Source organism: Colletes latitarsis, unplaced genomic scaffold (assembly GCF_051014445.1).
Source record: "Colletes latitarsis isolate SP2378_abdomen unplaced genomic scaffold, iyColLati1 scaffold0002, whole genome shotgun sequence".
NCBI lineage: Eukaryota > Metazoa > Arthropoda > Insecta > Hymenoptera > Colletidae > Colletes > Colletes latitarsis.
The window spans coordinates 27,969,741-27,996,426 of NW_027488365.1; positions in this window are offsets into that span (position 1 = coordinate 27,969,741).

Genomic DNA, 26,686 nt, shown 5'->3' on the forward strand with positions numbered 1-26,686 from the left:
TTCAAGTATGCGAAAAATGCGAAAGTACGAGCCAGATGAGGGCAAATACCAGGCCTTACCCAGACATAACCGGCGTTATCCTTTAAAATATTAATCGCAACCAGGTTTAATTAACTGTTTCGGTGTGGAACCACACTACTACGTGATCCAAACCAGAGAAAGCCCAGGATCTGGCCAACAAGTATGCGAGAAATGCGAAAGTACGAGCCTGCTGAGGGCAAATCCTAGACCTAACCCAGACCTAACATGCGTTATCCTCAAAAATATTGATCGAAACCAGGTTTAATGGACTGTTTCAGTGTGGTACCACATTACTACGTGATCCAAACCAGAAAAAACCCAGGATCTCGTCAACAAGTATGTGGAGAATGCGAAAGTATGAGCCTGACGAGGGCAAATCCCAGACCTATCCCAGACATAACATGCGTTATCCTCTAAAATATTGATCTAAACCAGGTTTAATGGACTGTTTCAGTGTGGTACCGCATTACTACGTGATCCAAACCAGAAGAAACCCAGGATCTGTTCAACAAGTATGTGAAGAATGCGAAAGTATGTGTCTGATGAGGGAAAATCCCAGGCCTAACCTAGACCTAACTTGCGTTATCCTCTAAAATATTGATCGAAACCAGGTTTAATGGACTGTTTCAGTGTGGTACCACATTACTACGAGATGCAAACCAGAAAAAACCCAGGATCTCGTCAACAAGTATGTGGAGAATGCGAAAGTATGAGCCTGACGAGGGCAAATCCCAGACCTATCCCAGACATAACATGCGTTATCCTCTAAAATATTGATCGAAACCAGGTTTAATGGACTGTTTCAGTGTGGTACCACATTACTACGTGATCCAAACCAGAAAAAGCCCAGGATCTGGCCATCAAGTATGAGAAATATGCGAAAGTATGAGCCTGCTGAGGCCAAATCCTAGACCTAACCAAGACCTAACATGCGTTATCCTCTAAAATACTTATCAAGACCAGATTTAATTGAATGTTTCAGTGTGGTACAACATTACTACCTGATCCAAACCAGAAAAATACCCAGGATCTGATTAACAGGTATGTGGAACGCGAAAATATGTGTCTGATGAGGGCAAATCTCCGGCCTAAACTAGACATAACATGCGTTATCCTCTAAAATATTGATCGAAACCAGGTTTAATGGACTGTTTCAGTGTGGTACCACATTACTACGTGATCCAAACCAGAAAAAGCCCAGGATCTGGCCATCAAGTACGAGAAATATGCGAAAGTATGAGCCTGCTGAGGCCAAATCCTAGACCTAACCAAGACCTAACATGCCTTATCCTCTAAAATATTGATCGAAACCAGGTTTAATGGACTGTTTCAGAGTGGTACCACATTATTACGTGATCCAAACCAGAAATAGCCAGGGATCTGTTCAACAAGTATGTGAAAAATGCCAAAATATGACCCTGATGAGGGCAAATCCCAGTCCTATGCCAGACCTAACATGCGTTATCCTCAAATATATTGACCGAAACCAGGTTTAATCGACTGTTTCGGTGTGGTACCACATTACTACCTGACCCAAACCAGAAAAATACCCAGGATATGTTTAACAGGTATGTGTGGAACGCGAAAATATGTGTCTGATGACGGCAAATCCCCGGCCTAAACTAGACATTATATGCGTTATCCTCTAAAATATTGATCGAAACCAGGTTTAATGGACTGTTTCAGGGTGGTACCACATTACTACGTGATCCAAACCAGAAAAAACCCAGGGTCTCGTCAACAAGTATGTGGAGAATGCGAAAGTATGAGCCTGACGAGGGCAAATCCCAGACCTATCCGAGACATAACATGCGTTATCCTCTAAAATATTGATCGAAACCGGGTTTAATGGACTGTTTCAGTGTGGTACCACATTACTACGTGATCCAAATCAGAAAAAACCCAGGATCTGTTCATCAAGTATGTGAAGAATGTGAAAGTATGTGTCTGATGAGGGAAAATCCCAGGCCTAACCTAGACCTAACTTGTGATATCCTCTAAAATATTGATCGAAACCAGGTTTAAAGGACTGTTTCAGTGTGGTACCACATTACTACGTGATCCAATCCAGAAAAAGCCCAGGATCTGGCCATCAAGTATGAGAAATATGCGAAAGTACGAGCCCGATGAGAGCAAATCCTAGACCTAACACAGACCTAACTTGCGTTATCCTCTAAAATATTGATCGAAACCAAGTTTAATTTACTGTTTCAGTGTGGTACCGCACTACTACGTGATCCAAACCAGAAAAAACCCAGGATCCGTTCAACAAGTATGTGGAGAATGCGAAAGTATGTGTCTGATGAGGGAAAATCCCAGGCCTAACCAAGACCTAACATGCGTTATCCTCAAAGATATTGATCGAAACCTGGTTTAATAGACTGTTTAAGTGTGGTACCACATTAGCACCTGATCCAAACCAGAAAAATACCCAGGATCTGTTTAACAGGTATGTGTAGAACGCGAAAATATGTGTCTGATGAGGGCAAATCCCAAGCCCAACCTAGACATAACATGCGTTATCCTCTAAAATATTGATCGAAACCAGGTTTAATTGACTGTTTCAGTGTGGTACCACATTACTACGTAATCCAAACCAGAAATAGCCAGGGATCTGTTCAACAAGTATGAGAAATATGCGAAAGTACGAGCCTGATGAGAGCAAATCCCAGACCTAACCTAGACCTAACATGAGTTATTCTCCAATATATTCATCGAAACCAGGTTTAGTGGACTTTTTCGGTGTGGAACCACATTACTACGTGATCCAAACCAGAAAAAACCCAGGATCTGGTCAACAAGTATGTGGAGAATGCGAAAGTATGAGCCTGACGAGGGCAAATCCGGAACCTGTCCCAGACATAACTGGCGTTATCCTCTAAAATATTGATCGATACCAGGTTTAATGGACTGTTTCAGTGTGGTACCACATTACTACGGGATCCAAACCAGAAAAAGCCCAGAATCTGGCCATCGAGTATGAGAAATATGCGAAAGTACGAGACTGATGAGAGCAAATCCCAGACCTGACCTAGATCTAACATGAGTCATTCCTACGTGATCCAAATCAGAAAAAACCCAGGATCTGTTCATCAAGTATGTGAAGAATGCGAAAGTATGTGTCTGATGAGGGAAAATCCCAGGCCTAACCTAGACCTAACTTGCGATATCCTCAAAAATATTGATCGAAACCAGGATTAATGGACTGTTCCAGTGTGGTACCACACTTCTACGTGATGCAATCCAGAGAAAGCCCATGATCTGGCCATCAAGTATGTGAAATATGCGAAAGTATGAGCCTGCTGAGGGCATATCCCAGACCTAACCCAGACCTAACATGCCTTATCCTCTAAAATATTGATCGAAACCAGGTTTAATGGACTGTTTCAGAGTGGTACCACATTATTACGTGATCCAAACCAGAAATAGCCAGGGATCTGTTCAACAAGTATGTGAAAAATGCGAAAATATGACCCTGATGAGGGCAAATCCCAGTCCTATCCCAGACCTAACATACGTTATTCTCAAATATATTGACCGAAACCAGGTTTAATCGACTGTTTCGGTGTGGTACCACATTACTACCTGATCCAAACCAGAAAAATACCCAGGATCTGTTTAACAGGTATGTGTAGAACGCGAAAATATGTGTCTGATGACGGCAAATCCCCGGCCTAAACTAGACATAACATGCGTTATCCTCTAAAATATTGATCGAAACCAGGTTTAATGGACTGTTTCAGGGTGGTACCACATTACTACGTGATCCAAACCAGAAAAAGCCCAGAATCTGGCCATCAAGTATGAGAAATATGCGAAAGTACGAGACTGATGAGAGCAAATCCCAGACCTGACCTAGATCTAACATGAGTCATTCTCTAAAATATTCATCGAATCCAGGTTTAATGGACTTTTTCAGTGTGGTACCACATTATTACGTGTTCCAAACCAGAAAAAACCCAGGATCTGGTCAGCAAGTATGTGGAGAATGCGAAAGTATGAGCCTGACGAGGGCAAATCCCGAACCTATCCCAGACATAACTTGTGTTATCCTCTAAAATATTGATCGAAACCAGGTATAATGGACTGTTTCAGAGTGGTTCCACATTATTACGTGATCCACCCCAGAAATAGCCAGGGATCTGTTCAACAAGTATGTGAAAAATGCGAAAATATGACCATGATGAGGGCAAATCCTAGACCTAACCCAGACATAACATGCGTTATCCTCAAAGATATTGATCGAAACCAGGTTTAATCGTCTGTTTCAGTGTGGTACCACATTACTACGTGATCCAAACCAGTAAAAGCCCAGAATCTGGCCATCAAGTATGAGAAATATGCGAAAGTACGAGACTGATGAGAGCAAATCCCAGACCTGACCTAGATCTAACATGAGTCATTCTCTAAAATATTCATCGAATCCAGGTTTAATGGACTTTTTCAGTGTGGTACCACATTATTACGTGTTCCAAACCAGAAAAAACCCAGGATCCGTTCAACAAGTATGTGGAGAATGCGAAAGTATGTGTCTGATGAGGGAAAATCCCAGGCCTAACCTAGACCTAATTTGCGATATCCTCTAAAATATTGATCGAAACCAGGGTTAAAGGACTGTTTCTGTGTGGTACCACATTACTACGTGATCCAATCCAGAAAAAGCCCAGGATCTGGCCATCAAGTATGAGAAGTATGCGAAAGTATGAGCCTGCTGAGGACAAATCCCAGGCCTAACCCAGACCTAACATGCCTTATCCTCTAAAATATTGATCGTAACAAGGTTTAATGGACTGTTTCAGAGTGGTTCCACATTATTACGTGATCCACCCCAGAAATAGCCAGGGATCTGTTCAACAAGTATGTGAAAAATGCGAAAATATGACCATGATGAGGGCAAATCCTAGACCTAACCCAGACATAACATGCGTTATCCTCAAAGATATTGATCGAAACCAGGTTTAATCGTCTGTTTCAGTGTGGTACCACATTACTACGTGATCCAGACCAGTGAAAGCCCTGGATCTGGCCAACAAGTATGTGAGAAATGCGAAGGTATGAGCCTGATGAGGGCAGATCCCACACCTATCCCGGACCTAAATTGCGTTATCCTGTAAAATATTGATCGAGACCGGGATTAATCGACTATTTCAGTGTGGTACCACATTACTACGTGATCCAATCCAGAAAAATCCAAGGATCTGGACAACAAGTATGAGAAATATACGAAAGTACGAGCCCGATGAGAGCAAATCCTAGACCTAACACAGACCTAACTTGCGTTATCCTCTAAAATATTGATCGAAACCAAGTTTAATTTACTGTTTCAGTGTGGTACCGCACTACTACGTGATCCAAACCAGAAAAAACCCAGGATCCGTTCAACAAGTATGTGGAGAATGCGAAAGTATGTGTCTGATGAGGGAAAATCCCAGGCCTAACCAAGACCTAACATGCGTTATCCTCAAAGATATTGATCGAAACCTGGTTTAATAGACTGTTTCAGTGTGGTACCACATTAGCACCTGATCCAAACCAGAAAAATACCCAGGATCTGTTTAACAGGTATGTGTAGAACGCGAAAATATGTGTCTGATGAGGGCAAATCCCAAGCCCAACCTAGACATAACATGCGTTATCCTCTAAAATATTGATCGAAACCAGGTTTAATTGACTGTTTCAGTGTGGTACCACATTACTACGTAATCCAAACCAGAAATAGCCAGGGATCTGTTCAACAAGTATGAGAAATATGCGAAAGTACGAGCCTGATGAGAGCAAATCCCAGACCTAACCTAGACCTAACATGAGTTATTCTCCAATATATTCATCGAAACCAGGTTTAGTGGACTTTTTCGGTGTGGAACCACATTACTACGTGATCCAAACCAGAAAAAACCCAGGATCTGGTCAACAAGTATGTGGAGAATGCGAAAGTATGAGCCTGACGAGGGCAAATCCGGAACCTGTCCCAGACATAACTGGCGTTATCCTCTAAAATATTGATCGATACCAGGTTTAATGGACTGTTTCAGTGTGGTACCACATTACTACGGGATCCAAACCAGAAAAAGCCCAGAATCTGGCCATCGAGTATGAGAAATATGCGAAAGTACGAGACTGATGAGAGCAAATCCCAGACCTGACCTAGATCTAACATGAGTCATTCCTACGTGATCCAAATCAGAAAAAACCCAGGATCTGTTCATCAAGTATGTGAAGAATGCGAAAGTATGTGTCTGATGAGGGAAAATCCCAGGCCTAACCTAGACCTAACTTGCGATATCCTCTAAAATATTGATCGAAACCAGGTTTAAAGGACTGTTTCAGTGTGGTACCACATTACTACGTGATCCAATCCAGAAAAAGCCCAGGATCTGGCCATCAAGTATGAGAAGTATGCGAAAGTATGAGCCTGCTGAGGACAAATCCTAGACCTAACCCAGACATAACATACGTTATCCTCTAAAATATTGATCGAAACCAGGTTTAATTGACTGTTTCAGTGTGGTACCACATTACTACGTGATCCAAACCAGAAATAGCCAGGGATCTGTTCAACAAGTATGAGAAATATGCGAAAGTACGAGCCTGATGAGAGCAAATCCCAGACCTAACCTAGACCTAACATGAGTTATTCTCTAAAATATTCATCGAAACCAGGTTTAATGGACTTTTTCGGTGTGGTACCACATTACTACGTGATCCAAACCAGAAAAAACCCAGTATCTGTTCAACAAGTATGTGGAGAATGCGAAAGTATGTGTCTGAGGGAAAATCCCAGGCCTAACCTAGACCTAACTTGCGTTATCCTCTAAAATATTGATCGAAACCAGGATTAATGGACTGTTCCAGTGTGGTACCACACTTCTACGTGATGCAATCCAGAGAAAGCCCATGATCTGGCCATCAAGTATGTGAAATATGCGAAAGTATGAGCCTGCTGAGGGCAAATCCCAGACCTAACCCAGACCTAACATGCCTTATCCTCTAAAATATTGATCGAAACCAGGTTTAATGGACTGTTTCAGGGTGGTACCACATTACTACGTGATCCAAACCAGAAAAAACCCAGCGTCTCGTCAACAAGTATGTGGAGAATGCGAAAGTATGAGCCTGACGAGGGCAAATCCCGATCCTATCCCAGACATAACTGGCGTTATCCTCTAAAATATTGATCGAAACCAGGTTTAATGTACTGTTTCAGTGTGGTACCACATTACTACGGGATCCAAACCAGAAAAAGCCCAGAATCTGGCCATCAAGTATGAGAAATATGCGAAAGTACGAGACTGATGAGAGCAAATCCCAGACCTGACCTAGATCTAACATGAGTCATTCTCTAAAATATTCATCGAATCCAGGTTTAATGGACTTTTTCAGTGTGGTACCACATTATTACGTGTTCCAAACCAGAAAAAACCCAGGATCTGGTCAGCAAGTATGTGGAGAATGCGAAAGTATGAGCCTGACGAGGGCAAATCCCGAACCTATCCCAGACATAACTTGTGTTATCCTCTAAAATATTGATCGAAACCAGGTTTAATGGACTGTTTCAGAGTGGTTCCACATTATTACGTGATCCACCCCAGAAATAGCCAGGGATCTGTTCAACAAGTATGTGAAAAATGCGAAAATATGACCATGATGAGGGCAAATCCTAGACCTAACCCAGACATAACATGCGTTATCCTCAAAGATATTGATCGAAACCAGGTTTAATCGTCTGTTTCAGTGTGGTACCACATTACTACGTGATCCAAACCAGTAAAAGCCCAGAATCTGGCCATCAAGTATGAGAAATATGCGAAAGTACGAGACTGATGAGAGCAAATCCCAGACCTGACCTAGATCTAACATGAGTCATTCTCTAAAATATTCATCGAATCCAGGTTTAATGGACTTTTTCAGTGTGGTACCACATTATTACGTGTTCCAAACCAGAAAAAACCCAGGATCCGTTCAACAAGTATGTGGAGAATGCGAAAGTATGTGTCTGATGAGGGAAAATCCCAGGCCTAACCAGGACCTAACATGCTTTATCCTCAAAAATATTGATCGAAACCTGGTTTAATAGACTGTTTCAGTGTGGTACCACATTACCACCTGATCCAAACCAGAAAAATACCCAGGATCTGTTTAACAGTTATGTGTAGAACGCGAAAATATGTGACTGATGAGGGCAAATCCCAAGCCCAACCTAGACATAACATGCGTTATCCTCTAAAATATTGATCGAAACCAGGTTTAATCGACTGTTTCAGAGTGGTACCACATTACTACGTGATCCAAACCAGAAAAAGCCCAGGATCTGGCTAACAAGTATGAGAAATATGCGAAAGTATGAGCCAGATGAGGGCAAATCCCAGGCCTAACCTAGACCTAACATGGTGTATCCTCTAAAACATTGGTCGTATCCAGGTTTAATTAACTGTTTCTCTGTGGTACCACATTACTACGTGATCCAATCCAGAAAAATCCAAGGATCTGCCCAACAAGTAGGAGAAATATGCGAAAGCATGACCCTGATGAGGGCAAATCCCAGACCTATCCCAGACCTAACATGCGATATCATCTAAAATATTGATCGAAACCATGTTTAATCGACTGTTTCAGTGTGGTACCAGACTGCTGCGTGATCCAGACCAGTGAAAGCCCAGGGTTCTGTTCAACAAGTATGAGAAATATGCGAAAATATGAGACTCATGAGGGCAAATCCCAGGCCTAACCTAGACCTAACATGGTGTATCCTCTAAAATATTGGTCGTATCCAGGTTCAATTAACTGTTTCTCTGTGGTACCACATTACTACGTGATCCAATCCAGAAAAATCCAAGGATCTGCCCAAGAAGTATGAGGAATATGCGAAAGTATGACCCTGATGAGGGCAAATCCCAATCCTATCCCAGACCTAACATGCGATATCATCTAAAATATTGATCGAAACCAGGTTTAATCGACTGTTTCAGTGTGGTACCTGATTGCTACGTGATCCAGACCAGTGAAAGCCCAGGATCAGGCCAACGAGTATGCGAAAAATGCGAAAGTATGACCCTGATGATGGCAAATCCCAGAACTATCCCAGACCTAACATGCGATATCGTCTAAAATATTGATCGAAACCAGGTTTAATCGACTGTTTCAGTGTGGTACCACATTACTACGTGATCCAAACCAGTAAAAGCCCAGGATCTGGCCATCAAGTATGAGAAGTATGCGAAAGTATGAGCCTGCTGAGGACAAATCCTAGACCTAACCCAGACCTAACATGCGTTATCCTCTAAAATATTTATCAAGACCAGATTTAATTGAATGTTTCAGTGTGGTACCACATTACTACGCGATCCAAACCAGAAAAAACCCAGGATCTCGTCAACAAGTATGTGGAGAATGCGAAAGTATGAGCCTGACGAGGGCAAATCCCAGACCTATCCCAGACATAACATGCGTTATCCTCTAAAATATTGATCGAAACCAGGTTTAATGGACTGTATCAGTGTGGTACCACATTACTACGTGATCCAAACCAGAAAAAACCCAGGATCTGTTCAACAAGTATGTGAAGAATGCGAAAGTATGTGTCTGACGAGGGCAAATCCCAGACCTATCCGAGACATAACATGCGTTACCCTCTAAAATATTGATCGAAACCAGGTTTAATGGACTGTTTCAGTGTGGTACCACATTACCACCTGATCCAAACCAGAAAAATACCCAGGATCTGCTTAACAGTTATGTGTAGAACGCGAAAATATGTGTCTGATGAGGGCAAATCCCAAGCCCAACCTAGACATAACATGCGTTATCCTCTAAAATATTGATCGAAACCAGGTTTAATTGACTGTTTCAGTGTAGTACCACATTACTACGTAATCCAAATCAGAAATAGCCAGGGATCTGTTCAACAAGTATGTGAAAAATGCGAAAATATGACCCTGAGGAGGGCAAATCCCACGCCCAACCGAGACATAACATGCGTTATCCTCTAAAATATTGATCGAAACCAGGTTTAATGGACTGTTCCAGTGTGGTACCACATTACTTCGTGATGCAATCAAGAGAAAGCCCAGGATCTGGCCATCAAGTATGAGAAATATGCGAAAGTATGAGCCTGCTGAGGGCAAATCCCAGACCTAACCCAGACCTAACATGCCTTATCCTCTAAAATATTGATCGTAACCAGGTTTAATGGACTGTTTCAGAGTGGTACCACATTATTACGTGATCCAAACCAGAAATAGCCAGGGATCTGTTCAACAAGTATGTGCAAAATGCGACTATATGACCATGATGAGGGCAAATCCCAGTCCTATCCCAGACCTAACTTGCGTTGTCCTCAAAAATATTGATGGAAACCAGGTTTAATGGACTGTTTCAGTGTGGTACCACATTACTACGTGATCCAAACCAGAAAAACCCAGGATCTGTTCAACAAGTATGTGAAAAATGCGAAAGTATGAGCCTGCTGAGGGCAAATCCTAGACCTAACCCAGACATAACATGCGTTATCCTCAAAGATATTGACCGAAACCAGGTTTAATCGACTGTTTCGGTGTGGTACCACATTACTACCTGATCCAAACCAGAAAAATACCCAGGATCTGTTTAACAGGTATGTGTAGAACGCGAAAATATGTGTCTGATGACGGCAAATCCCCGGCCTAAACTAGACATAACATGCGTTATCCTCTAAAATATTGATCGAAACCAGGTTTAATGGACTGTTTCAGTGTGGTACCACATTACTACGTGATCCAAACAAGAAAAAACCCAGAATCTGGCCATCAAGTATGTGGAGAATGCGAAAGTATGAGCCTGACGAGGGCAAATCCCGAACCTATCCCAGACATAACTTGTGTTATCCTCTAAAATATTGATCGAAACCAGGTTTAATGGACTGTTTCAGTGTGGTACCACACTTCTACGTGATGCAATCCAGAGAAAGCCCAGGATCTGGCCATCAAGTATGTGAAATATGCGAAAGTATGAGCCTGCTGAGGGCAAATCCCAGACCTAACCCAGACCTAACATGCCTTATCCTCTAAAATATTGATCGAAACCAGGTTTAATGGACTGTTTCAGAGTGGTACCACATTATTACGTGATCCAAACCAGAAATAGCCAGGGATCTGTTCAACAAGTATGTGAAAAATGCGAAAATATGACCCTGATGAGGGCAAATCCCAGTCCTATCCCAGACCTAACATACGTTATTCTCAAATATATTGACCGAAACCAGGTTTAATCGACTGTTTCGGTGTGGTACCACATTACTACCTGATCCAAACCAGAAAAATACCCAGGATCTGTTTAACAGGTATGTGTAGAACGCGAAAATATGTGTCTGATGACGGCAAATCCCCGGCCTAAACTAGACATAACATGCGTTATCCTCTAAAATATTGATCGAAACCAGGTTTAATGGACTGTTTCAGGGTGGTACCACATTACTACGTGATCCAAACCAGAAAAAGCCCAGAATCTGGCCATCAAGTATGAGAAATATGCGAAAGTACGAGACTGATGAGAGCAAATCCCAGACCTGACCTAGATCTAACATGAGTCATTCTCTAAAATATTCATCGAATCCAGGTTTAATGGACTTTTTCAGTGTGGTACCACATTATTACGTGTTCCAAACCAGAAAAAACCCAGGATCTGGTCAGCAAGTATGTGGAGAATGCGAAAGTATGAGCCTGACGAGGGCAAATCCCGAACCTATCCCAGACATAACTTGTGTTATCCTCTAAAATATTGATCGAAACCAGGTTTAATGGACTGTTTCAGAGTGGTTCCACATTATTACGTGATCCACCCCAGAAATAGCCAGGGATCTGTTCAACAAGTATGTGAAAAATGCGAAAATATGACCATGATGAGGGCAAATCCTAGACCTAACCCAGACATAACATGCGTTATCCTCAAAGATATTGATCGAAACCAGGTTTAATCGTCTGTTTCAGTGTGGTACCACATTACTACGTGATCCAAACCAGTAAAAGCCCAGAATCTGGCCATCAAGTATGAGAAATATGCGAAAGTACGAGACTGATGAGAGCAAATCCCAGACCTGACCTAGATCTAACATGAGTCATTCTCTAAAATATTCATCGAATCCAGGTTTAATGGACTTTTTCAGTGTGGTACCACATTATTACGTGTTCCAAACCAGAAAAAACCCAGGATCCGTTCAACAAGTATGTGGAGAATGCGAAAGTATGTGTCTGATGAGGGAAAATCCCAGGCCTAACCAGGACCTAACATGCTTTATCCTCAAAAATATTGATCGAAACCTGGTTTAATAGACTGTTTCAGTGTGGTACCACATTACCACCTGATCCAAACCAGAAAAATACCCAGGATCTGTTTAACAGTTATGTGTAGAACGCGAAAATATGTGACTGATGAGGGCAAATCCCAAGCCCAACCTAGACATAACATGCGTTATCCTCTAAAATATTGATCGAAACCAGGTTTAATTGACTGTTTCAGTGTAGTACTACATTACTACGTAATCCAACTCAGAAATAGCCAGGGATCTGTTCAACAAGTATGAGAAATATGCGAAAGTACGAGCCTGATAAGAGCAAATCCCAGACCTAACCTAGACCTAACATGAATTATTCTCTAAAATATTCATCGAAACCAGGTTTAATGGACTTTTTCGGTGTGGTACCACAGTACTACACACAGGATCCGTTCAACAAGTATGTGAAGAATGCGAAAGTATGTGTCTGATGAGGGAAAATCCCAGGCCTAACCTAGACCTAATTTGCGATATCCTCTAAAATATTGATCGAAACCAGGTTTAAAGGACTGTTTCTGTGTGGTACCACATTACTACGTGATCCAATCCAGAAAAAGCCCAGGATCTGGCCATCAAGTATGAGAAGTATGCGAAAGTATGAGCCTGCTGAGGACAAATCCCAGGCCTAACCCAGACCTAACATGCCTTATCCTCTAAAATATTGATCGTAACAAGGTTTAATGGACTGTTTCAGAGTGGTTCCACATTATTACGTGATCCACCCCAGAAATAGCCAGGGATCTGTTCAACAAGTATGTGAAAAATGCGAAAATATGACCATGATGAGGGCAAATCCTAGACCTAACCCAGACATAACATGCGTTACCCTCAAAGATATTGATCGAAACCAGGTTTAATCGTCTGTTTCAGTGTGGTACCACATTACTACGTGATCCAGACCAGTGAAAGCCCTGGATCTGGCCAACAAGTATGTGAGAAATGCGAAGGTATGAGCCTGATGAGGGCAGATCCCACACCTATCCCGGACCTAAATTGCGTTATCCTGTAAAATATTGATCGAGACCGGGATTAATCGACTATTTCAGTGTGGTACCACATTACTACGTGATCCAATCCAGAAAAATCCAAGGATCTGGACAACAAGTATGAGAAATATACGAAAGTATGAGTCTGATGAGGGCAAATACTAGACCTAACCCAGACCTAACATGCGTTATCGTCTAAAATATTGATCGAAACCAGGTTTAATCGACTGTTTCAGAGTGGTACCACATTACTACGTGATCCAAACCAGAAAAAGCCCAGGATCTGGCTAACAAGTATGAGAAATATGCGAAAGTATGAGCCAGATGAGGGCAAATCCCAGGCCTAACCTAGACCTAACATGGTGTATCCTCTAAAACATTGGTCGTATCCAGGTTTAATTAACTGTTTCTCTGTGGTACCACATTACTACGTGATCCAATCCAGAAAAATCCAAGGATCTGCCCAACAAGTAGGAGAAATATGCGAAAGCATGACCCTGATGAGGGCAAATCCCAGACCTATCCCAGACCTAACATGCGATATCATCTAAAATATTGATCGAAACCATGTTTAATCGACTGTTTCAGTGTGGTACCAGACTGCTGCGTGATCCAGACCAGTGAAAGCCCAGGGTTCTGTTCAACAAGTATGAGAAATATGCGAAAATATGAGACTCATGAGGGCAAATCCCAGGCCTAACCTAGACCTAACATGGTGTATCCTCTAAAATATTGGTCGTATCCAGGTTCAATTAACTGTTTCTCTGTGGTACCACATTACTACGTGATCCAATCCAGAAAAATCCAAGGATCTGCCCAAGAAGTATGAGGAATATGCGAAAGTATGACCCTGATGAGGGCAAATCCCAATCCTATCCCAGACCTAACATGCGATATCATCTAAAATATTGATCGAAACCAGGTTTAATCGACTGTTTCAGTGTGGTACCTGATTGCTACGTGATCCAGACCAGTGAAAGCCCAGGATCAGGCCAACGAGTATGCGAAAAATGCGAAAGTATGACCCTGATGATGGCAAATCCCAGAACTATCCCAGACCTAACATGCGATATCGTCTAAAATATTGATCGAAACCAGGTTTAATCGACTGTTTCAGTGTGGTACCACATTACTACGTGATCCAAACCAGTAAAAGCCCAGGATCTGGCCATCAAGTATGAGAAGTATGCGAAAGTATGAGCCTGCTGAGGACAAATCCTAGACCTAACCCAGACCTAACATGCGTTATCCTCTAAAATATTTATCAAGACCAGATTTAATTGAATGTTTCAGTGTGGTACCACATTACTACGCGATCCAAACCAGAAAAAACCCAGGATCTCGTCAACAAGTATGTGGAGAATGCGAAAGTATGAGCCTGACGAGGGCAAATCCCAGACCTATCCCAGACATAACATGCGTTATCCTCTAAAATATTGATCGAAACCAGGTTTAATGGACTGTATCAGTGTGGTACCACATTACTACGTGATCCAAACCAGAAAAAACCCAGGATCTGTTCAACAAGTATGTGAAGAATGCGAAAGTATGTGTCTGACGAGGGCAAATCCCAGACCTATCCGAGACATAACATGCGTTACCCTCTAAAATATTGATCGAAACCAGGTTTAATGGACTGTTTCAGTGTGGGACCACATTACCACCTGATCCAAACCAGAAAAATACCCAGGATCTGCTTAACAGTTATGTGTAGAACGCGAAAATATGTGTCTGATGAGGGCAAATCCCAAGCCCAACCTAGACATAACATGCGTTATCCTCTAAAATATTGATCGAAACCAGGTTTAATTGACTGTTTCAGTGTAGTACCACATTACTACGTAATCCAAATCAGAAATAGCCAGGGATCTGTTCAACAAGTATGTGAAAAATGCGAAAATATGACCCTGAGGAGGGCAAATCCCACGCCCAACCGAGACATAACATGCGTTATCCTCTAAAATATTGATCGAAACCAGGTTTAATTGACTGTTTCAGTGTGGTACCACATTACTACGTGATCCAAACCAGAAATAGCCAGGGATCTGTTCAACAAGTATGAGAAATATGCGAAAGAACGAGCCTGATGACAGCAAATCCCAGACCTGACGTAGACCTAACATGAATTATTCTCTAAAATATTCATCGAAACCAGGTTTAATGGACTTTTTCGGTGTGGTACCGCATTACTACGTGATCCAAACCAGAAAGAACCCAGGATCCGTTCAACAAGTATGTGAAGAATGCGAAAGTATGTGTCTGAGGGAAAATCCCAGGCCTAACCTAGGCCTAACTTGCGTTATCCTCTAAAATATTGATCGAAACCAGGTTTAATGGACTGTTCCAGTGTGGTACCACATTACTTCGTGATGCAATCCAGAGAAAGCCCAGGATCTGGCCATCAAGTATGAGAAATATGCGAAAGTATGAGCCTGCTGAGGGCAAATCCCAGACCTAACCCAGACCTAACATGCCTTATCCTCTAAAATATTGATCGTAACCAGGTTTAATCGACTGTTTCGGTGTGGTACCACATTACTACCTGATCCAAACCAGAAAAATACCCAGGATCTGTTTAACAGGTATGTGTAGAACGCGAAAATATGTGTCTGATGACGGCAAATCCCCGGCCTAAACTAGACATAACATGCGTTATCCTCTAAAATATTGATCGAAACCAGGTTTAATGGACTGTTTCAGTGTGGTACCACATTACTACGTGATCCAAACAAGAAAAAACCCAGAATCTGGCCATCAAGTATGAGAAATATGCGAAAGTACGAGACTGATGAGAGCAAATCCCAGACCTGACCTAGATCTAACATGAGTCATTCTCTAAAATATTCATCGAATCCAGGTTTAATGGACTTTTTCAGTGTGGTACCACATTATTACGTGTTCCAAACCAGAAAAAACCCAGGATCTGGTCAACAATTATGTGGAGAATGCGAAAGTATTAGCCTGACGAGGGCAAATCCCGAACCTATCCCAGACATAACTTGCGTTATCCTCTAATATATTGATCGAAACCAGGTTTAATGGACTGTTTCAGTGTGGTACCACATTACTACGGGATCCAAACCAGAAAAAGCCCAGAATCTGGCCATCAAGTATGAGAAATATGCGAAAGTACGAGACTGATGAGAGCAAATCCCAGACCTGACCTAGATCTAACATGAGTCATTCTCTAAAATATTCATCGAATCCAGGTTTAATGGACTTTTTCAGTGTGGTACCACATTATTACGTGTTCCAAACCAGAAAAAACCCAGGATCTGGTCAGCAAGTATGTGGAGAATGCGAAAGTATGAGCCTGACGAGGGCAAATCCCGAACCTATCCCAGACATAACTTGTGTTATCCTCTAAAATATTGATCGAAACCAGGTTTAATGGACTGTTTCAGTGTGGTACCACATTACTACGTGATCCAAACCAGAAAAAACCCAGGATCCGTTCAACAAGTATGTGGAGAATGCGAAAGTATGTGTCTGATGAGGGAAAATCCCAGGCCTAACCAGGACCTAACATGCTTTATCCTCAAAAATATTGATCGAAACCTGGTTTAATAGACTGTTTCAGTGTGGTACCACATTACCACCTGATCCAAACCAGAAAAATACCCAGGATCTGTTTAACAGTTATGTGTAGAACGCGAAAATATGTGACTGATGAGGGCAAATCCCAAGCCCAACCTAGACCTAACATGCGATATCATCTAAAATATTGATCGAAACCAGGTTTAATCGACTGTTTCAGTGTGGTACCAGATTGCTACGTGATCCAGACCAGTGAAAGCCCAGGATCAGGCCAACGAGTATGCGAAAAATGCGAAAGTATGACCCTGATGATGGCAAATCCCAGAACTATCCCAGACCTAACATGCGATATCGTCTAAAATATTGATCGAAACCAGGTTTAATCGACTGTTTCAGTGTAGTACTACATTACTACGTAATCCAACTCAGAAATAGCCAGGGATCTGTTCAACAAGTATGAGAAATATGCGAAAGTACGAGCCTGATAAGAGCAAATCCCAGACCTATCCCAGACATAACATGCGTTATCCTCTAAAATATTGATCGAAACCAGGTTTAATGGACTGTATCAGTGTGGTACCACATTATTACGTGTTCCAAACCAGAAAAAACCCAGGATCTGGTCAGCAAGTATGTGGAGAATGCGAAAGTATGAGCCTGACGAGGGCAAATCCCGAACCTATCCCAGACATAACTTGTGTTATCCTCTAAAATATTGATCGAAACCAGGTTTAATGGACTGTTTCAGTGTGGTACCACATTACTACGTGATCCAAACCAGAAAAAACCCAGGATCCGTTCAACAAGTATGTGGAGAATGCGAAAGTATGTGTCTGATGAGGGAAAATCCCAGGCCTAACCAGGACCTAACATGCTTTATCCTCAAAAATATTGATCGAAACCAGGTTTAATTGACTGTTTCAGTGTAGTACTACATTACTACGTAATCCAACTCAGAAATAGCCAGGGATCTGTTCAACAAGTATGAGAAATATGCGAAAGTACGAGCCTGATAAGAGCAAATCCCAGACCTAACCTAGACCTAACATGAATTATTCTCTAAAATATTCATCGAAACCAGGTTTAATGGACTTTTTCGGTGTGGTACCACAGTACTACAAACAGGATCCGTTCAACAAGTATGTGAAGAATGCGAAAGTATGTGTCTGATGAGGGAAAATCCCAGGCCTCACCTAGACCTAATTTGCGATATCCTCCAAAATATTGATCGAAACCAGGTTTAAAGGACTGTTTCTGTGTGGTACCACATTACTACGTGATCCAATCCAGAAAAAGCCCAGGATCTGGCCATCAAGTATGAGAAGTATGCGAAAGTATGAGCCTGCTGAGGACAAATCCCAGGCCTAACCCAGACCTAACATGCCTTATCCTCTAAAATATTGATCGTAACAAGGTTTAATGGACTGTTTCAGAGTGGTTCCACATTATTACGTGATCCACCCCAGAAATAGCCAGGGATCTGTTCAACAAGTATGTGAAAAATGCGAAAATATGACCATGATGAGGGCAAATCCTAGACCTAACCCAGACATAACATGCGTTATCCTCAAAGTTATTGATCGAAACCAGGTTTAATCGTCTGTTTCAGTATGGTACCACATTACTACGTGATCCAGACCAGTGAAAGCCCTGGATCTGGCCAACAAGTATGTGAGAAATGCGAAGGTATGAGCCTGATGAGGGCAGATCCCACACCTATCCCGGACCTAAATTGCGTTATCCTGTAAAATATTGATCGAGACCGGGATTAATCGACTATTTCAGTGTGGTACCACATTACTACGTGATCCAATCCAGAAAAATCCAAGGATCTGGACAACAAGTATGAGAAATATACGAAAGTATGAGTCTGATGAGGGCAAATACTAGACCTAACCCAGACCTAACATGCGTTATCGTCTAAAATATTGATCGAAACCAGGTTTAATCGACTGTTTCAGAGTGGTACCACATTACTACGTGATCCAAACCAGAAAAATCCCAGGATCTGTTCAACAGGTATGAGAAATATGCGAAAGTTTGAGCCTGATGAGGGCAAATCCCAGGCCTAACCTAGACCTAACATGCGATATCGTCTAAAATGTTGATCCAAACCAGGTTTAATCGACTGTTTCAGAGTGGTACCACATTACTACGTGATCCAAACCAGAAAAAGCCCAGGATCTGGCTAACAAGTATGAGAAATATGCGAAAGTATGAGCCAGATGAGGGCAAATCCCAGGCCTGACCTAGACCTAACATGGTGTATCCTCTAAAACATTGGTCGTATCCAGGTTTAATTAACTGTTTCTCTGTGGTACCACATTACTACGTGATCCAATCCAGAAAAATCCAAGGATCTGCCCAACAAGTAGGAGAAATATGCGAAAGCATGACCCTGATGAGGGCAAATCCCAGACCTATCCCAGACCTAACATGCGATATCATCTAAAATATTGATCGAAACCATGTTTAATCGACTGTTTCAGTGTGGTACCAGACTGCTGCGTGATCCAGACCAGTGAAAGCCCAGGGTTCTGTTCAACAAGTATGAGAAATATGCGAAAATATGAGACTCATGAGGGCAAATCCCAGGCCTAACTTAGACCTAACATGGTGTATCCTCTAAAATATTGGTCGTATCCAGGTTCAATTAACTGTTTCTCTGTGGTACCACATTACTACGTGATCCAATCCAGAAAAATCCAAGGATCTGCCCAAGAAGTATGAGGAATATGCGAAAGTATGACCCTGATGAGGGCAAATCCCAATCCTATCCCAGACCTAACATGCGATATCATCTAAAATATTGATCGAAACCAGGTTTAATCGACTGTTTCAGTGTGGTACCAGATTGCTACGTGATCCAGACCAGTGAAAGCCCAGGATCAGGCCAACGAGTATGCGAAAAATGCGAAAGTATGACCCTGATGATGGCAAATCCCAGAACTATCCCAGACCTAACATGCGATATCGTCTAAAATATTGATCGAAACCAGGTTTAATCGACTGTTTCAGTGTGGTACCACATTACTACGTGATCCAAACCAGTAAAAGCCCAGGATCTGGCCATCAAGTATGAGAAGTATGCGAAAGTATGAGCCTGCTGAGGACAAATCCTAGACCTAACCCAGACCTAACATGCGTTATCCTCTAAAATATTTATCAAGACCAGATTTAATTGAATGTTTCAGTGTGGTACCACATTACTACGCGATCCAAACCAGAAAAAACCCAGGATCTCGTCAACAAGTATGTGGAGAATGCGAAAGTATGAGCCTGACGAGGGCAAATCCCAGACCTATCCCAGACATAACATGCGTTATCCTCTAAAATATTGATCGAAACCAGGTTTAATGGACTGTATCAGTGTGGTACCACATTACTACGTGATCCAAACCAGAAAAAACCCAGGATCTGTTCAACAAGTATGTGAAGAATGCGAAAGTATGTGTCTCATGAGGGAAAATCCCAGGCCTAACCTAGACCTAATTTGCGATATCCTCTAAAATATTGATCGAAACCAGGTTTAAAGGACTGTTTCTGTGTGGTACCACATTACTACGTGATCCAAACCAGAAAAAACCCAGGATCTCGTCAACAAGTATGTGGAGAATGCGAAAGTATGAGCCTGACGAGGGCAAATCCCAGACCTATCCCAGACCTAACTTGCGTATCCTCTAAAATATTGATCGAAACCAGGATTAATTTACTGTTTCAGTGTGGCACCACATTACTACGTGATCCAATCCAGAAAATGCCCAGGATCTGTTTAACAAGTATGTGGAGAATCCGAAAGTATGTGTCTGGTGAGGGCAAATCCCAGGCCCAACCTAGATATAACATGCGTTATCCTCTAAAATATTGATCGACACCTGGTTTAATAGACTGTTTCAGTGTGGTACCACATTACCACCTGATCCAAACCAGAAAAATACCCAGGATCTGCTTAACAGTTATGTGTAGAACGCGAAAATATGTGTCTGATGAGGGCAAATCCCAAGCCCAACCTAGACATAACATGCGTTATCCTCTAAAATATTGATCGAAACCAGGTTTAATTGACTGTTTCAGTGTAGTACCACATTACTACGTAATCCAAATCAGAAATAGCCAGGGATCTGTTCAACAAGTATGTGAAAAATGCGAAAATATGACCCTGAGGAGGGCTAATCCCACGCCCAACCGAGACATAACATGCGTTATCCTCTAAAATATTGATCGAAACCAGGTTTAATTGACTGTTTCAGTGTCGTACCACATTACTACGTGATCCAAACCAGAAATAGCCAGGGATCTGTTCAACAAGTATGAGAAATATGCGAAAGAACGAGCCTGATGACAGCAAATACGAGACCTGACGTAGACCTAACATGAATTATTCTCTAAAATATTCATCGAAACCAGGTTTAATGGACTTTTTCGGTGTGGTACCGCATTACTACGTGATCCAAACCAGAAAGAACCCAGGATCCGTTCAACAAGTATGTGAAGAATGCGAAAGTATGTGTCTGAGGGAAAATCCCAGGCCTAACCTAGGCCTAACTTACGTTATCCTCTAAAATATTGATCGAAACCAGGTTTAATGGACTGTTCCAGTGTGGTACCACATTACTTCGTGATGCAATCCAGAGAAAGCCCAGGATCTGGCCATCAAGTATGAGAAATATGCGAAAGTATGAGCCTGCTGAGGGCAAATCCCAGACCTAACCCAGACCTAACATGCCTTATCCTCTAAAATATTGATCGTAACCAGGTTTAATGGACTGTTTCAGAGTGGTACCACATTATTACGTGATCCAAACCAGAAATAGCCAGGGATCTGTTCAACAAGTATGTGCAAAATGCGACTATATGACCATGATGAGGGCAAATCCCAGTCCTATCCCAGACCTAACTTGCGTTGTCCTCTAAAATATTGATGGAAACCAGGTTTAATGGACTGTTTCAGTGTGGTACCACATTACTACGTGATCCAAACCAGAAAAACCCAGGATCTGTTCAACAAGTATGTGAAAAATGCGAAAGTATGAGCCTGCTGAGGGCAAATCCTAGAGCTAACCCAGACATAACATGCGTTATCCTCAAAGATATTGACCGAAACCAGGTTTAATCGACTGTTTCGGTGTGGTACCACATTACTACCTGATCCAAACCAGAAAAATACCCAGGATCTGTTTAACAGGTATGTGTAGAACGCGAAAATATGTGTCTGATGACGGCAAATCCCCGGCCTAAACTAGACATAACATGCGTTATCCTCTAAAATATTGATCGAAACCAGGTTTAATGGACTGTTTCAGTGTGGTACCACATTACTACGAGATCCAAACAAGAAAAAACCCAGAATCTGGCCATCAAGTATGAGAAATATGCGAAAGTACGAGACTGATGAGAGCAAATCCCAGACCTGACCTAGATCTAATATGAGTCATTCTCTAAAATATTCATCGAATCCAGGTTTAATGGACTTCTTCAGTGTGGTACCACATTATTACGTGTTCCAAACCAGAAAAAACCCAGGATCTGGTCAACAAGTATATGGAGAATGCGAAAGTATTAGCCTGACGAGGGCAAATCCCGAACCTATCCCAGACATAACTTGCGTTATCCTCTAATATATTGATCGAAACCAGGTTTAATGGACTGTTTCAGTGTGGTACCACATTACTACGGGATCCAAACCAGAAAAAGCCCAGAATCTGGCCATCAAGTATGAGAAATATGCGAAAGTACGAGACTGATGAGAGCAAATCCCAGACCTGACCTAGATCTAACATGAGTCATTCTCTAAAATATTCATCGAATCCAGGTTTAATGGACTTTTTCAGTGTGGTACCACATTATTACGTGTTCCAAACCAGAAAAAACCCAGGATCTGGTCAGCAAGTATGTGGAGAATGCGAAAGTATGAGCCTGACGAGGGCAAATCCCGAACCTATCCCAGACATAACTTGTGTTATCCTCTAAAATATTGATCGAAACCAGGTTTAATGGACTGTTTCAGTGTGGTACCACATTACTACGTGATCCAAACCAGAAAAAACCCAGGATCCGTTCAACAAGTATGTGGAGAATGCGAAAGTATGTGTCTGATGAGGGAAAATCCCAGGCCTAACCAGGACCTAACATGCTTTATCCTCAAAAATATTGATCGAAACCTGGTTTAATAGACTGTTTCAGTGTGGTACCACATTACCACCTGATCCAAACCAGAAAAATACCCAGGATCTGTTTAACAGTTATGTGTAGAACGCGAAAATATGTGACTGATGAGGGCAAATCCCAAGCCCAACCTAGACCTAACATGCGATATCATCTAAAATATTGATCGAAACCAGGTTTAATCGACTGTTTCAGTGTGGTACCAGATTGCTACGTGATCCAGACCAATGAAAGCCCAGGATCAGGCCAACGAGTATGCGAAAAATGCGAAAGTATGACCCTGATGATGGCAAATCCCAGAACTATCCCAGACCTAACATGCGATATCGTCTAAAATATTGATCGAAACCAGGTTTAATCGACTGTTTCAGTGTGGTACCACATTACTACGTGATCCAAACCAGTAAAAGCCCAGGATCTGGCCAACAAGTATGAGAAGTATGCGAAAGTATGAGCCTGCTGAGGACAAATCCTAGACCTAACCCAGACCTAACATGCGTTATCCTCTAAAATATTTATCAAGACCAGATTTAATTGAATGTTTCAGTGTGGTACCACATTACTACGCGATCCAAACCAGAAAAAACCCAGGATCTCGTCAACAAGTATGTGGAGAATGCGAAAGTATGAGCCTGACGAGGGCAAATCCCAGACCTATCCCAGACATAACATGCGTTATCCTCTAAAATATTGATCGAAACCAGGTTTAATGGACTGTATCAGTGTGGTACCACACTACTACGTGATCCAAACCAGAAAAAACCCAGGATCTGTTCAACAAGTATGTGAAGAATGCGAAAGTATGTGTCTGACGAGGGCAAATCCCAGACCTATCCGAGACATAACATGCGTTACCCTCTAAAATATTGATCGAAACCAGGTTTAATGGACTGTTTCAGTGTGGTACCACATTACTACGTGATCCAAACCAGAAAAAACCCAGGATCTGTTCAACAAGTATGTGAAGAATGCGAAAGTATGTGTCTGATGAGGGAAAATCCCAGGCCTAACCTAGACCTAATTTGCGATATCCTCTAAAATATTGATCGAAACCAGGTTTAAAGGACTGTTTCTGTGTGGTACCACATTACTACGTGATCCAAACCAGAAAAAACCCAGGATCTCGTCAACAAGTATGTGGAGAATGCGAAAGTATGAGCCTGACGAGGGCAAATCCCAGACCTATCCCAGACATAACATGCGTTATCCTCTAAAATATTGATCGAAACCAGGTTTAATGGACTGTTTCAGTGTGGTACCACATTACTACGTGATCCAAACCAGAAAAAACCCAGGATCTGTTCAACAAGTATGTGAAGAATGCGAAAGTATGTGTCTGACGAGGGCAAATCCCAGACCTATCCGAGACATAACATGCGTTACCCTCTAAAATATTGATCGAAACCAGGTTTAATGGACTGTTTCAGTGTGGTACCACATTACTACGTGATCCAAACCAGAAAAAACCCAGGATCTGTTCAACAAGTATGTGAAGAATGCGAAAGTATGAGCCTGCTGAGGGCAAATCCTAGACCTAACCCAGACCTAACATGCGTTATCCTCAAAAATATTGATCGAAACCAGATTTAATTGACTGTTTCAGTGTGGTACCACATTACTACGTGATCCAAACCAGAAATAGCCAGGGATCTGTTCAACAAATATGTGAAAAAAACGAAAATATTAACCTGATGAGTGCAAATCCCGGACCTATCCCAGACCTAACTTGCGTTATCCTCTAAAATATTGATCGAAACCAGGTTTAATGGACTGTTTCAGTGGGGTACCACATTACTACGTGATCCATACCAGAAAAACCCAGGATCTGTTCAACAAGTATGTGAAAAATGCGAAAGTATGAGCCTGCTGAGGGCAAATCCTAGACCTAACCCAGACCTAACATGCGTTATCCTCAAAAATATTGATCGAAACCAGATTTAATTGAATGTTTCAGTGTGGTACCACACTACTACGCGATCCAAACCAGAAAAAACCCAGGATCTCGTCAACATGTATTTGGAGAATGCGAAAGTATGAGCCTGACGAGGGCAAATCCCAGACCTATCCCAGACCTAACTTGCGTATCCTCTAAAATATTGATCGAAACCAGGATTAATTTACTGTTTCAGTGTGGCACCACATTACTACGTGATCCAATCCAGAAAATGCCCAGGATCTGTTTAACAAGTATGTGGAGAATCCGAAAGTATGTGTCTGGTGAGGGCAAATCCCAGGCCCAACCTAGATATAACATGCGTTATCCTCTAAAATATTGATCGACCCCTGGTTTAATAGACTGTTTCAGTGTGGTACCACATTACCACCTGATCCAAACCAGAAAAATACCCAGGATCTGCTTAACAGTTATGTGTAGAACGCGAAAATATGTGTCTGATGAGGGCAAATCCCAAGCCCAACCTAGACATAACATGCGTTATCCTCTAAAATATTGATCGAAACCAGGTTTAATTGACTGTTTCAGTGTAGTACCACATTACTACGTAATCCAAATCAGAAATAGCCAGGGATCTGTTCAACAAGTATGTGAAAAATGCGAAAATATGACCCTGAGGAGGGCAAATCCCACGCCCAACCGAGACATAACATGCGTTATCCTCTAAAATATTGATCGAAACCAGGTTTAATTGACTGTTTCAGTGTGGTACCACATTACTACGTGATCCAAACCAGAAATAGCCAGGGATCTGTTCAACAAGTATGAGAAATATGCGAAAGAACGAGCCTGATGACAGCAAATACGAGACCTGACGTAGACCTAACATGAATTATTCTCTAAAATATTCATCGAAACCAGGTTTAATGGACTTTTTCGGTGTGGTACCGCATTACTACGTGATCCAAACCAGAAAGAACCCAGGATCCGTTCAACAAGTATGTGAAGAATGCGAAAGTATGTGTCTGAGGGAAAATCCCAGGCCTAACCTAGGCCTAACTTACGTTATCCTCTAAAATATTGATCGAAACCAGGTTTAATGGACTGTTCCAGTGTGGTACCACATTACTTCGTGATGCAATCCAGAGAAAGCCCAGGATCTGGCCATCAAGTATGAGAAATATGCGAAAGTATGAGCCTGCTGAGGGCAAATCCCAGACCTAACCCAGACCTAACATGCCTTATCCTCTAAAATATTGATCGTAACCAGGTTTAATGGACTGTTTCAGAGTGGTACCACATTATTACGTGATCCAAACCAGAAATAGCCAGGGATCTGTTCAACAAGTATGTGCAAAATGCGACTATATGACCATGATGAGGGCAAATCCCAGTCCTATCCCAGACCTAACTTGCGTTGTCCTCTAAAATATTGATGGAAACCAGGTTTAATGGACTGTTTCAGTGTGGTACCACATTACTACGTGATCCAAACCAGAAAAACCCAGGATCTGTTCAACAAGTATGTGAAAAATGCGAAAGTATGAGCCTGCTGAGGGCAAATCCTAGAGCTAACCCAGACATAACATGCGTTATCCTCAAAGATATTGACCGAAACCAGGTTTAATCGACTGTTTCGGTGTGGTACCACATTACTACCTGATCCAAACCAGAAAAATACCCAGGATCTGTTTAACAGGTATGTGTAGAACGCGAAAATATGTGTCTGATGACGGCAAATCCCCGGCCTAAACTAGACATAACATGCGTTATCCTCTA